The sequence below is a fragment of the Pongo pygmaeus genome, chromosome 9 (assembly GCF_028885625.2).
Source record: "Pongo pygmaeus isolate AG05252 chromosome 9, NHGRI_mPonPyg2-v2.0_pri, whole genome shotgun sequence".
Lineage (NCBI taxonomy): Eukaryota > Metazoa > Chordata > Mammalia > Primates > Hominidae > Pongo > Pongo pygmaeus.
The window spans coordinates 118,581,108-118,593,453 of record NC_072382.2 but is presented as its reverse complement, the minus strand read 5'-3'; positions in this window follow the sequence as shown (position 1 = coordinate 118,593,453).

Here is a 12,346-nt window from a genome sequence, read left to right as displayed (position 1 = left end):
TCCTGCATACCAGGCCAGTAAGGCTGCTGCGGCCACTTTGATACCTACCCCCACTAGAAGCACAGGAACCTATGGGGAAACACCTTAACAAACCCACCAGGCACCTGGAGGTTTACGGGATGGCTTTAGGAAAGGGCCAGTGAGGCCAAACAGAGCAACGAGGCACCAAAAGGAAATGAGATGCAGGGTGGGCCGGGTTCCTAGAGGGTCTGGAAGCTTCTGAGATGCTCTCAGACCTCACCTGAGGGCTGCCTGGTTTACTGCTGACTCCAGAACCCCTGGGGGCCTCAGTGTCTCCCAGAACTTGGTTCTTAATATGAACCCTGGGCTGGGCACAGTGGCTTATGCCTGTAATCCCAGCACTTTGGGAGGCCAAGGCGGGTGGATCACGAGGTCAGGAGATCGAGACCATCCTGGCCAACATGGTGAAACCCCATCTCTACTAAAAATACAAAAAATTAGCCGGGCGTGGTGGCGGGCTCCTGTAATCCCAGCTACTTGGGAGGCCGAGGCAGGAGAATCGCTTGAACCCGGGAGGCAGAGGTTGCAGTGAGCTGAGATTGCGCCATTGCACCACTCCAGTCTGGGCAAAAAGAGCGAAACTCTGTCTCAAAAAAAAAAAAAAAAAAAAAAATTATATATATACCCTGGATGAGACCCGTGCACCTCTCCCACCACCCTTAGGGCCATCGTGCAGGTCTCTGAGGGTCCTGCCACAGTCCTCGTCCTCCCGGATGAAGAACGCCTTCTCTTTCCTGTACCAAGATGTCTCATCAGTCCCCTGGGTCTGGTAGATGTCTCTCGGTAGTAACTTTGCTTTTGGCTGCTGCAATGAACTGAATGTTTGTATCCCCCTAAATTCCTATGTTGCAATCCTAATCTGTAAGGTGATGGCATTAGGAGAGAAGGCATTTGGGAGGTGATCAGGTCAGGAAGGGGGAGCCCTCATGAATGAGATTAGTGTCCTTATAAAAAAGGCCCCACAGAGATCCCTTGCCCCTTCCACATGCGAGGACACAGCTAGAAGATGCCATTTATGAACCAGGAAGTGGGCCATCACCAGACGCAGGATATGCCGGTGCCTTGCTCGTAGACTTCCCAGACTCCAGGACTATGAGGAATAAATGTCTGTTGTTTGTAATCCACCCGGTTTTTGGTGTCTCGTTACAGTAGCCCAAAAGATCTAAGACACTTTCCCAGCCTCTAAAGCCTTCCTGTTTTGTTTCGGAAGTGTCTCGCTGATGAGTTTTGGTGGGAGTCAGAGGCTGCCTCCATTACAGACACTAACAACTCCAGTCACCTGCCTTCTAGCCTCCCTTACCTCCAGCATGGGACATGGGACCTATGCTCAGCAAATCAGATGTAATTGCCCCCGACTGGTGTAAAGAAACAGGGACAGTAGAGAATCTTTTCTGGGGTGGGCAGGAATAGTGAGGCAGCAACAGGCAGCTTGCAGCCAGGCTGGAGCCTCAGGCCAGGAAACAGGTGTGGCAGTGGCTGCTGGGCAAACTGGGCTGTCCCCATCCTGGCTCAGTGGTGACAGCACAGCCGTCCCCATCACTCTAGTTCTGTGGCATGAGCGTGGCCATATTTCTCCCTCAGCTCCCCTTATTCTTGTTTATTTTCCAAACCAAGTACTCCAGCTTTCCTAGACATTTCCTCGAAATTCCTGGAAATATGTCAATAAGTTCATCTTCTGATTATATCTTCCAGAGTAGATTTCTTTGGCTAGCAATTAAGAACCTTGATTGAGGCCAGGTGCGATGGATCACGCCTGTAATCTCAGCACTTTGGGAGACTGAGGTGGACGAATCACCTGAGATAGGGAGTTCGAGACCAGCCTGGCCAACATGGTGAAACCCCCGTCTCTACTAAAAATACAAAAATTAGCTAGGTGTGGTGGCACACGCCTGTAATCCCAGCTACTCAGGAGGCTGAGGCAGGAAAATCACTTGAACCCAGGAGGTTGAGGTTGCAGTGAGCTGAGATCACACCATTGCACTCCAGCCTGGGTGAAAGAGAAAGACTCTGTCTCAAAAACAAACAAACAAACACACACACACCACTTTGATTGACACACCCCTTCCCCCTTGGGGATGTTTCTCTTGCTTTGGGCCTTGGAAGACACACCCTCATCTCTGGCCTGTTCCAGTTGGTCAGTTGGTTTGTCTGAGGTACACTTATTAGTCCTCTTTAGGGTTGGTCCCATCTTCCAAGGAAAGCAGCCTTCCTCCTGTTCTGAGCTAGCATGTGGACTTAGTCCCCTGTGGCCAGTCAGTCCTCTGCTCCTCTCCAGCTGCTGAGCTGATTGGGGACCTGGGCAACAGGCTCTACCTACCCTCCTCAGAGATTCTCTAACAGCTGGTCTCAGATCTCCTATGAGGTCCTGAGTTCAAGCAAAACACTCTGGTTTGGTTTGGGGAATCTGTTTATTTATGGGAAGATGTCCAAGATATTTTATGAAAAAAAAAAAAACAAGGTTTCAACTAGTATGTACTTTACAACCCGGTCAAGGAACACATGCGCATATTTGTATGTAAACTTGTAAGGAAGTGAAAATCCTGTTAGTTCAACAGTTAGATCTAGAATACCTCTGAAAGAGAAAATGTCATTGACAGTGCACGCTAGCTGTTGACGAGGACACCCAGAGGAACTGGCTGGAAAGAGGCCACGAGACAGAGAGATGGAGTCAATTGCTCTGTGCATTTCCTGCACTGGAATTTGAGGTGGTAATGAAGAGTAGGAAAGGAGGGGCGGTCACAAAGGGAAAACAGCGAATATATGAGGAGTCGAAAGCCCCCTGCAAATGACGGCCAATAAGAAATGCCCAGTGGCAACAGTTGTAGAGCTTTTCAATACAAGGATGGCAATTCATCGCTGACTGCAATGCTGCTAGTGTGAGGTGCTTTTAAAAACCACCTTATACTACCATATTGACTCATGTAATTCTCATGATCGACCATGACATCAAAGACACAATAGATGAGGAAGAGGCACTTCAGAATGGTGAGGTACATTACCTAGCAAGCGGTGGAATGGGATTTTTTTATTTTTTATTTTTTATTTTTATTTTTTACCAGCACTTTGGTAGGCCGAGGCAGGCGGATCACTTGAGGTCAGGAGTTCAAGACCAGCCTGGCCAACATGGCGAAACCCCCTCCTCTATTAAAAATACAAAAATTGGCTGGGCTTGGTGGTGTGCACTTGCAATCTCAGCTGCTCGGGAGGCTGAGGCAGGAGAATCGCTTGAACTCGGGAGACAGAGATTTCAATGAGCCGAGATCATGCCACTGCATTCCAGCCTGGGTGACAGAGTGAGACTCTGTCTCAAAAAAAAAAAAAAAAAAGAAGAGAAAGAAAAAAATATGCCGTTTTAGGCCGGGCTCACACCTGTAATCCCAGCACTTTGGGAGGCTGAGACAGGTGGATTGCTTGAGCCTAGGAGTTCGAGACCAGCCTGGCAACATGGCGAAACCTTGTCTCTACAAAAAATACAAAAATTAGCCAAGTGTGGTGGTGCACACCTGTGGTCCAAGCTGCTCGAGAGACCGAGGTGGGAGGATTGCTTGAGCCCAGGAGGTTGAGGCTGGGGTGAGTTGAGATCATGCCACTGCACTCCAGCCTGGACAACAGAGGAAGACCCTGTCTCAAAAAAAAAAAAAAAGAAAAAAGAAAAAAAGAAAGAAAGAAAAGAAAACAACCCCACCATTTTAGTATTACTTTTATAACATAAAATTTACCATTTAAACCACTTATAGGTGTTCAATTCAGTGGCATTAATTACATTTACAATGTTGTGCAACCACTGCCACCACTATTTCTGAAAATTTTTTCATCACCCCAAACAGAAAACTCTATCCATTAAGCAATTGTGAAAACTGCTGCTATGAATGTGGGTGTACACATATCTTTCCAGTCCTTGCTCTCAATTCTTCTAAGCAAATATCCAGAAGTAGAATTGCTGGGTCACACGGTAATTCTATATTTAAATTTTGGAGGAACCGCCAAACTGTTTTTTATAGAAGTGGCACCATTTCACATTCCCACTGGTGACACCCAGGATTCCAATTTCTTCACAGCCTCTCCAACACTTGTTGTTTTCTGTTATTTTTTGGTTTTGTTTTATTTTGTTTTTAACAATAGTCATCCTGAGAGTAGTACTTTTAAAACCAGAAATAAGTAAGAAAAGAAATATTCCCCAGAGCTTCTCCAGGCTACAGTCTATGCCACCAGGAAAAACTGAATCATTGACACCCATAGGAGAGCGTGTGCTGGGAGGTCCCTGTGGGCACCAGGGAGGTGTGTTTGAACTCCAGCCCAGCCCACATTAGCTTACCCAACAGTGCCCCAGAGCCAGCACAATTTCAGGCCATAATCTCCCTGGTCACCACTGGCTCCTCAGGTGACTTGGAAGTAGATGACTCCTCTGTGGGCCTGGGTTAGTGCCTCAAAGGCATGCTGACCAGCACTGGTGTGGGCCAGGCTGAGATGCTAGCCACACTCCTATGCCCATCCCCAAGTTCAAAGGTCAGAAGTCCTCTGAGAACGTCCAGGGTCACTACCCCTGAGGTCTCCGGTGTACTACGTGGCCCTGATTAGGGCAAAGGGAAGCGATCTGAGGGCCACTCTCTTCCTGTACATACAGGGCCTTGCTGCTTTTGAGGGATTGTCCTTGCAGGATCAAAAGCAGCTCCTGCATGGGGATGCTGTGTCCTCCTGCTGTTATCATAGCATGCCCTGTGCTCCCAGGAGGAGGCTGCGGCATGTCCTGGGGACAGAAACAACAAGCTTAGGGTTATCTGGGCACTCCCTTGTCTCCTGTCTGAGAGCGTGCAGGGTGGAGTCATGCTATCTTGCTGTGTGATGACAAGCAGCTGACAATGCAGGGGCACATAGAAACTCCCGAATGGACCACATCTGAGGAGTGAGGGTTTGGTGAGCTGCTGGTTCTGAGATAATGGATTAGTGATATGGGAACAAAAGACCTACGACCTGGAATCATAAGATCACAGGGCATTAGGGTTGGAGGGAACAACCTTGTCTCTCAGCCCTAATTCCTTTGATATCATTTAACGAATGATCTTAACTCTAGGCTAACAGCACTCGAGCTCAGGCACGCCATTTGTTTGTTCATCATTGTATTTGCAGGGTGTGGTAGCTAGCCCTCGCGATGGTGGCTGATGTGTGATCAATAGGCTATGTCATGGTATTTCACTTCCAAGTCTAGGTCATAAAGGGCATTGCGGCACCTACCTTGATTTCTCTTGGATCACTCGTTCTGAGGGAAGATAGCTGCCATGTTGGGAGGACGTGCAAGCAGCCCTGTGAAAAGGTCAACACAGTGGGGAACTGAAGCCCCTTCCGAACAGCTAGCACCGACTTGCCAGCCATGTAAAGTGACCCACCTTGGAAACAGATCCTCCAGCCTCAGCCAAGCCTTCAGATGCAACCTCATGACAGACCCTGAACCAGAAACACACAGCCAAGCTGCTGAGCCACAGACGTGAAAGATCATAAACTTTTACTGTTGTTCTAAGACACTGTGTTAGGGTGCTTTGTTGTACAACAATAGCTTACTGAAAGTACAGAGAGCCTAGCACAGCGCCTGCACGTGGTCATCACTCAATGGTTGAGTGAGTGAATCTTGCTTAGTATTGAACACTCCCACTGACAGCTAACTGTACCATCTCTCAAAACAATTCATTCTATCTTTGGGCAATTCTGTTAAAGATTATTAGAATTAAATTGGATCTTTCTCAGTACAGCTTCCACATTTTGGTCTTATTTTTACTGCTCTTTTCAAAAATCATTAAACTGGAATCTTTCTTAACATAGCTTCTACACTTTGATCTTACTTTTATTTCTCTTTCGAACCATAGAATAATTATTCCTTTATACATGCATTCTACGTACAGGAAATCTTCCCACAGACTCATTCATGGAACCCCAAGCCATATGGAGAAAATTGAGCCAGAGATGTGTTATACTTCACAGCTGCCTTGGGTTAAAGAATCTTGGTTGGTTTCTGAAAGGGCAGAAGTCTTGTCTATGTTTATTCTTGAACAGTCAGTGCCTAGCATAATGACTAGAACTTAGTAGGTGTTCAATAAATATTTGTTGACTGAATGAATTTAACAAATCTTTTTGTCTTGCTGAGTTGTATGGTGTATATATATATATTTTTTATATTTATATATTTTTACATCTATCTATATAAATATGTATAATTATAAAATATATAATATATATACATTTTATATATATTATATATATTTATATATTATTATATAAATATATAATTTATATTTATATAATAATTTTTTATATTATAATATATAATTTTATATATTATTATATATATTTATATATTATTATATATTATATATAATTATATATATTATATATAAATATATTATATATATATTTATATATTATATATAATATATATTTATATATTATATATATTATATATATATATATATATCTTTTCCAGATAATGCTGAATTGTTTTTCAAGGTGATTGTACCACTTTATCTCTTCCAGTCAAAAGACCTTCCTGGACGTATCCTCTCATTTTCTTTTTTTTCTTTTTTCTTTTTTCTTTTTTTTTTTTTGAGATGAAGTTTTTGCTCTTGTTGCCCAGGCTGGAGCTCAATGGCATGATCTCGGCTCACTGCAACCTCTGCCTCCCGGGTTCAAGCAATTCTCCTGCCTCAGCCTCCCGAGTAGCTGGGATTACAGGCAACTGCCACCACATCTGGCTAATTTTTGTATATTTAGTAGAGATGGGGTTTCACCATGTGGACCAGGCTGGTCTTGAACTTCTGACCTCATGTGATCCACCCACCTTGGCCTCCCAAAGTGCTGGGATTACAGGCGTGAGCCACTGCGCCCGGCCCGGATCCTCTCATTTTCTTATCTTTGTTCTTACTTCAATCTCTACATGCTCTCCCTTTCTGAACTATTTCTTTACTCTCTATTTAGTTTTTATTTCTACTATCTATCTTTTTTTAATTTCTAAGAGTTTTTATTATTGTTATTCTGTGAATGTCTTTTTGTACTATCCTGTATCTTGTTTAATCAATGTAATCTTTTCATTCTCTGATGTTATTAATGGCATTTTTCAATGTTCTTCTTTCTGTATATTCTCAGTTTTCTCTAACTTCCTTTTTTAATATTTGTTTGTTTTGGGTCTCTATCTTTCATGTTAGAATCTTTCCTCAAATGACTGGTAGGTAATCTTTGGTTGCTTAAATTTAAGAGTAGGAGATTTGGGCCGGGTGCGGTGGCTCACGCCTGTAATCCCAGCACTTTGGGAGGCAGAGGTGGGCGGATCATGAGGTCAGGAGATCGAGACCATCCTGGCTAACACGGTGAAACCCCGTCTCTACTAAATATACAAAAAATTAGCCGGGCGTGGTGGCGGGCGCCTGTAGTCCCAGCTACACGGGAGGCTGAGGCAGGAGAATGGCGTGAACCCGGGAGGCGGAGCTTGCAGTGAGCCGAGATCGCACCACTGCACTCCAGCCTGGGCGACAGAGCGAGACTCTGTCTCAAAAAGAAAGAAAAGAAAGAGTGGGAGATTTTAAAGGTGATTTGAAGCTCCAATACATGGGTAGTACTTATTGACTATGAATGTCACTGTAGGGTGATCCACTGAGATGTTTAGCTGGGGAACCCCATTGTGAAAATCTTTGGGTCTTACCTCTTGAGCTGGTCATATTCCCCTAAGAAATGTCTTTCATTCTTCTGCCTGGAGGGCAAAGGCCTGGATACCAGTGTCCCTGGGGCCAAGTGGAAGAAGCAGGAGGGTGATTCAACATTTCAGAGGGCATACTTTGATTTAATCCTGTTGCTAGTACAGGTCTCCTGCCCTCAACTCTGCCTGACGTTGAAGAGAATAAACTTCCAATCTTCTACTAAGGTAAGACAGGGAAGCTAAAGCTCTAACTGCTCCTTAAATAGTTTCAACCAATCTTTCATGTTTTATGACAGCCTCCTCCGTCACCTCTACTTTCAGTAGAAACTGGTGCCCCAGTTCAGGACAGTCATATATGGCTGTGCAAGCTGTGCACTGCATCATTCTTTGGCCACCTCTCTCACAGGGTAGACATGACAGATTTGTATATTTATCATGTCAAATTTCTGGCAGACGGCTGTAGAGTGTCTTGAGAAAGGGGAGGCTGTTTCTACCGCACACACAGGTGCAGCGTGGGCTGGCAGGAGCCCTACTATCATCTCTTCGCTTTTTGAGAATCCAGCAGTGTGAGTCAGGCTGGAACTCATCTTTTCTCACTGTCTCATGACCAGCATTCCCAAGGCCTGCTAAATCAGTTACAACTGGTCCATTTGCTTTCTAACATCCAAAATTGTGCTGTGGTCTTTTCTTCCTTTTCCCGATCCCATCTCTATGGGTCTACGTTTTCATCTTTTTTTTTTTTTTGAGACAGGGTCTCACTCTGTCGCCCAGGCTGGAGTTCAGTGGCACAATCAGGGCTCACGGCAGCCTCTACCTCCCAGGCTCAAGTGATCCTTACACCTCAGCCACCTGAGTAGCTGGAACTACAGGTCTGCCATGCCTGGCTGATTTTTTGTAATTTTTCAGTAGAGACAGGGTTTTGCCGTGTTGCCCAGGCTAGTCTCAAACTCTTGGACTCAAGCGATCTGCCCACCTTGGCCTCCCAAAGTGCTAGGATTACAGGCACAAGCCACAGTGCCTGGCTATATCTTTTCCCAAACATTTCTTCATTATAGTTTCAGGAGGATTTCAGGAAAAAAAAGTGAAATTAGATGCATGCATTCAATCTTCAATGTTTGTCCGGAAGTCTATACAAGTAGCATTGACAGAAGATTGCTGAAAGCTTTATGGTACATTCATTCCTTTGGAGTCTAAGCCATTGGTTCCAACCTCCCCAGGAAGTCTTCAGTGTTATGGCAAAGGGTTTGTGAACAGGAATGTACTTGGAAAGAAAATGTTCTTCCCTTTAAAAATGTATCTTAAGGCCGGGTGAGGTGGCTCACGCCTGTAATCCCAGCACTTTGGGAGGCCAAGGCAGGCGATTGCCTGAGGTCAGGAGTTGGCGACCAGCCTGGCCAACACGGCGAAACTCTGTCTCTACTAAAAATACAAAAATTAGCTGGGCTTGGTGGCTTGTGCCTGTATCCCAGCTACTTAAGAGGCTGAGGCAGGAGAATTGCTTGAACCTGGGAGATGGAGGTTGCAGTAAGCCGAGATTGTGCCACTGCACTCTTGCCTGAGTGACAGAGCAAGACTCCGTCTCAAAAATAAATAAATAAATACACAAATAATAAGAAAAAAATTATCTTAAGAAAATGATCATGGAATGCATGCATTTAGCTATGTGGATGTTCCTCACAGTGCTGTTTATAATAAAAAATTAAAAACAAGCCAGGCACGGTGGCTTATGCCTGTAATTCCAGGACTTTGGGAGGCTGTGGCGGGCGGGTCACTTGAGGTCAGTAGTTCGAGACCCTGGCAAACATGGTGAAACCCCATCTCGCATGTGACAGTCTCTACTAAAAATACAAAAATTAGCCAGGCATGGTGGTTCATGCCTGTAGTCCCAGCTATTCAGGAAGCTGAATCAGGAGAATGGCTTGAACCTCAGGAGGTGAAGGTTGCAGTAAGCCAAGATTGCACCACTGCACTCCAGCCTCGGCGACGGAACGAGACTCCATTTCAAGAAAAAATAAAAAATAAAAATAAAAGAAAGAAAGAAAAAATATGTAATTGACTGAATCCCTCTTTGTGCGTGTTTTCAGGAAACCCAAAACCAATGGTGAAGATCTGGCAACCTTGTCATCTGTTAGTGCTTCTATGATTGTGCTCTTCATCAGGTCATGATTTTCTGCGATTATTTATATTTTCCCCATCCTGTGGTCCTCTCTGCAAGCCCCTCTCTTTTATTACCATTTCAATTTTCATTTTCAGTAGCCTCAAATCTTTGGTGATGAAGAGGAGTACATATAAACAAAACCCAAACAAATAAATAATGAAAATCTTTATCTGGGGTTGGCACACCAACACTATGTTGACTCAGAATGTGTTCGGTACATTTTGTGGCACTCTAGTCCACGTCACTGGTCCCACCCAGCTATTGCACCACCGACAGGCATTTTTGACACAAACATCTAGCAGTGGGGCATTTCTCGACCTGATGGCTCATGGTCTGCACAGGGTAAACATGTTGTAGTGGCAAGCCTGAGGACCCAAGGACCTGCTGTCCTGGCTATCACTCAGAACTGGTTCTGCCTATGCAGGAGACAGGAGAAGAGGGAAACTGAGGGGAGTATGTTCGTGCTGGGACAAGGCGTGGTGGGACAAGGAACAAGAGGTGATGACTTGGCAGCTGTGCCTTGGCTTGGCTGTTCTTTCCCTGGCTGGCATTGGTTACTGTTCTTGTACCCAGATCAGTTAACACATGGACCTGGTCCCCCTATATTCCATCAGGCCTCTTTCTCCCAAATCCTAAACCCCCTGGGGTAAGGGGAAGAGCACCTGGCTTTTTACTTAGGACGGTGTTTTCTCCCTGTAAAGTGTTGAGGTTCTTTGTGGTATGGGTCTGGTCTTAGGAGCAAAGTCTTCTCTTTGCTCCCAAGCAGGAGACAGTGTACTGAGCATGGACTTTGGAATCAGATGGACCTGGAATTGGCTCAGGGCAAGACCTTGGGCAAGAATCTCTCTGAACCCCAGTTTCTCTGTAAACAAAATGAGGATAACAATTCCTACCTTAGAGTATTGACTTGAGCGTTACAGATAAGAAAGGTAAATACTGGGCACAAGGTGGGTCCATAGAGAGCTCATTGTCATTAAATCTTTTCAAACCCAATTGGGCCGGATTCTGGAAGGCAGAGAGCCTTGTGGGTGTGCCCAGGCTGCTTCCCACCCCCACGCGCTAGCCACACTGAGCCCTGCATCATTTTCCCAACCCACTAGATGAGAGTTTGTGTCTTATTCTCTCCAAGATGTGGCAGGGTGCCTGGCACACAATATGTGTCCCACCTCTCTGAGTCCCAATCAGGTTGGCCTCAGTGCCAACTGCTGCCTTCATCAGCTTTAGAGATGTGCGATGCATCGTTGATCTCTCTTCTGAACCCGCCATGCCTCACACCTCTGTCAGCCCTGGTCATAGCCCAAAACATAAGGCTCTCTAGAAAGGTCACTGCCTCCTACCCCACTCTTCCTGCATTGTTCTTTGCGCTATTCTCTCTATCCAACATCGCGAGAACTATTCCCTCCCAGTTTTCCCACTGCCTCTGGAACACACTCCTCTGCACCTTCAGCCTTCCTAGGTGCCTCCTTCCACTTTCTGTCCTCAACTGGGCTTGGCCTTGGCTCAGGCTGCGCTGCTCTCTGGCTTCCCCTCAGTCCTCCTGCGTGGAGGCTGCTGACTGTCAGGTGGGGATGCTGTTCTTTCCATATCAAGTTTGCTGACTGTTGATCTTATATTTTTTTTCTGTGATTCCATCAGTTTGAGGAAATGGCATTAAAATCTCCCACCAAATTTGTCAAGTTCTCTTTGGGACTCAGTGGCTTTCTGCTTTACATATTTTGAGACTATGTTGTCAGGTTCGGAATTGTTTTATCTTCCCAGTGAATTTCTTCTTCTTCTTTTTTTTGAGATGGAGTCTTGTTCTGTCACCCAGGCTGGAGTGCAGTGGTGCGATCTCAGTTCACTGCAACCTCTGCCTCCCCGGTTCAAACGATTTTCCTGCCTCAGCCTCCTGAGTAGCTGGGACTACAGGCATGCACCACCACACCCGGATAATTTTTTGTATTTTTAGTAGAGACAGGGTTTCACCACTTTGGTCAGGCTGGTCTCAAACTCCTGACCTTGTGATCCATCCCCCTGCCCCGGTCTCCCAAAGTGCTGGGATTACAGGTGTGAGCCACCACGCTTGGCCAAATTTCTTCTTTCATCATTAAATAATGATCTGCTTTATCCCTATCAATCCTATCTATCCCTATCAATCCAAATAAGCAAAGCTTATTTGTTCTGATGTTACATTGCATACCTGCTTTCTTTTGATTACTATTTGTCTGGTATGTCTTTTTAAATTCCTTCCCTGGCTCCACTTTTTAACCTTTCTCTGACATTATATTTTAGGTATGCCTCTTATAAATTGCAAATAAGTAGAGTTTTTATAAAATCCAATCTGAAAGCAACAACAATAGTAAACTGATGTAGCACCTACTGTGTCAAGCATGTTTGTGTGCTTTTTAACCTATAGTAATAAAGCATTATTTCCCACAGGTCCTCATGCTGGGTGTGGTAGCTTATGCTTGTAATCCGAGCACTTTGGGAGGCCAAGGCGGGAGGATCAC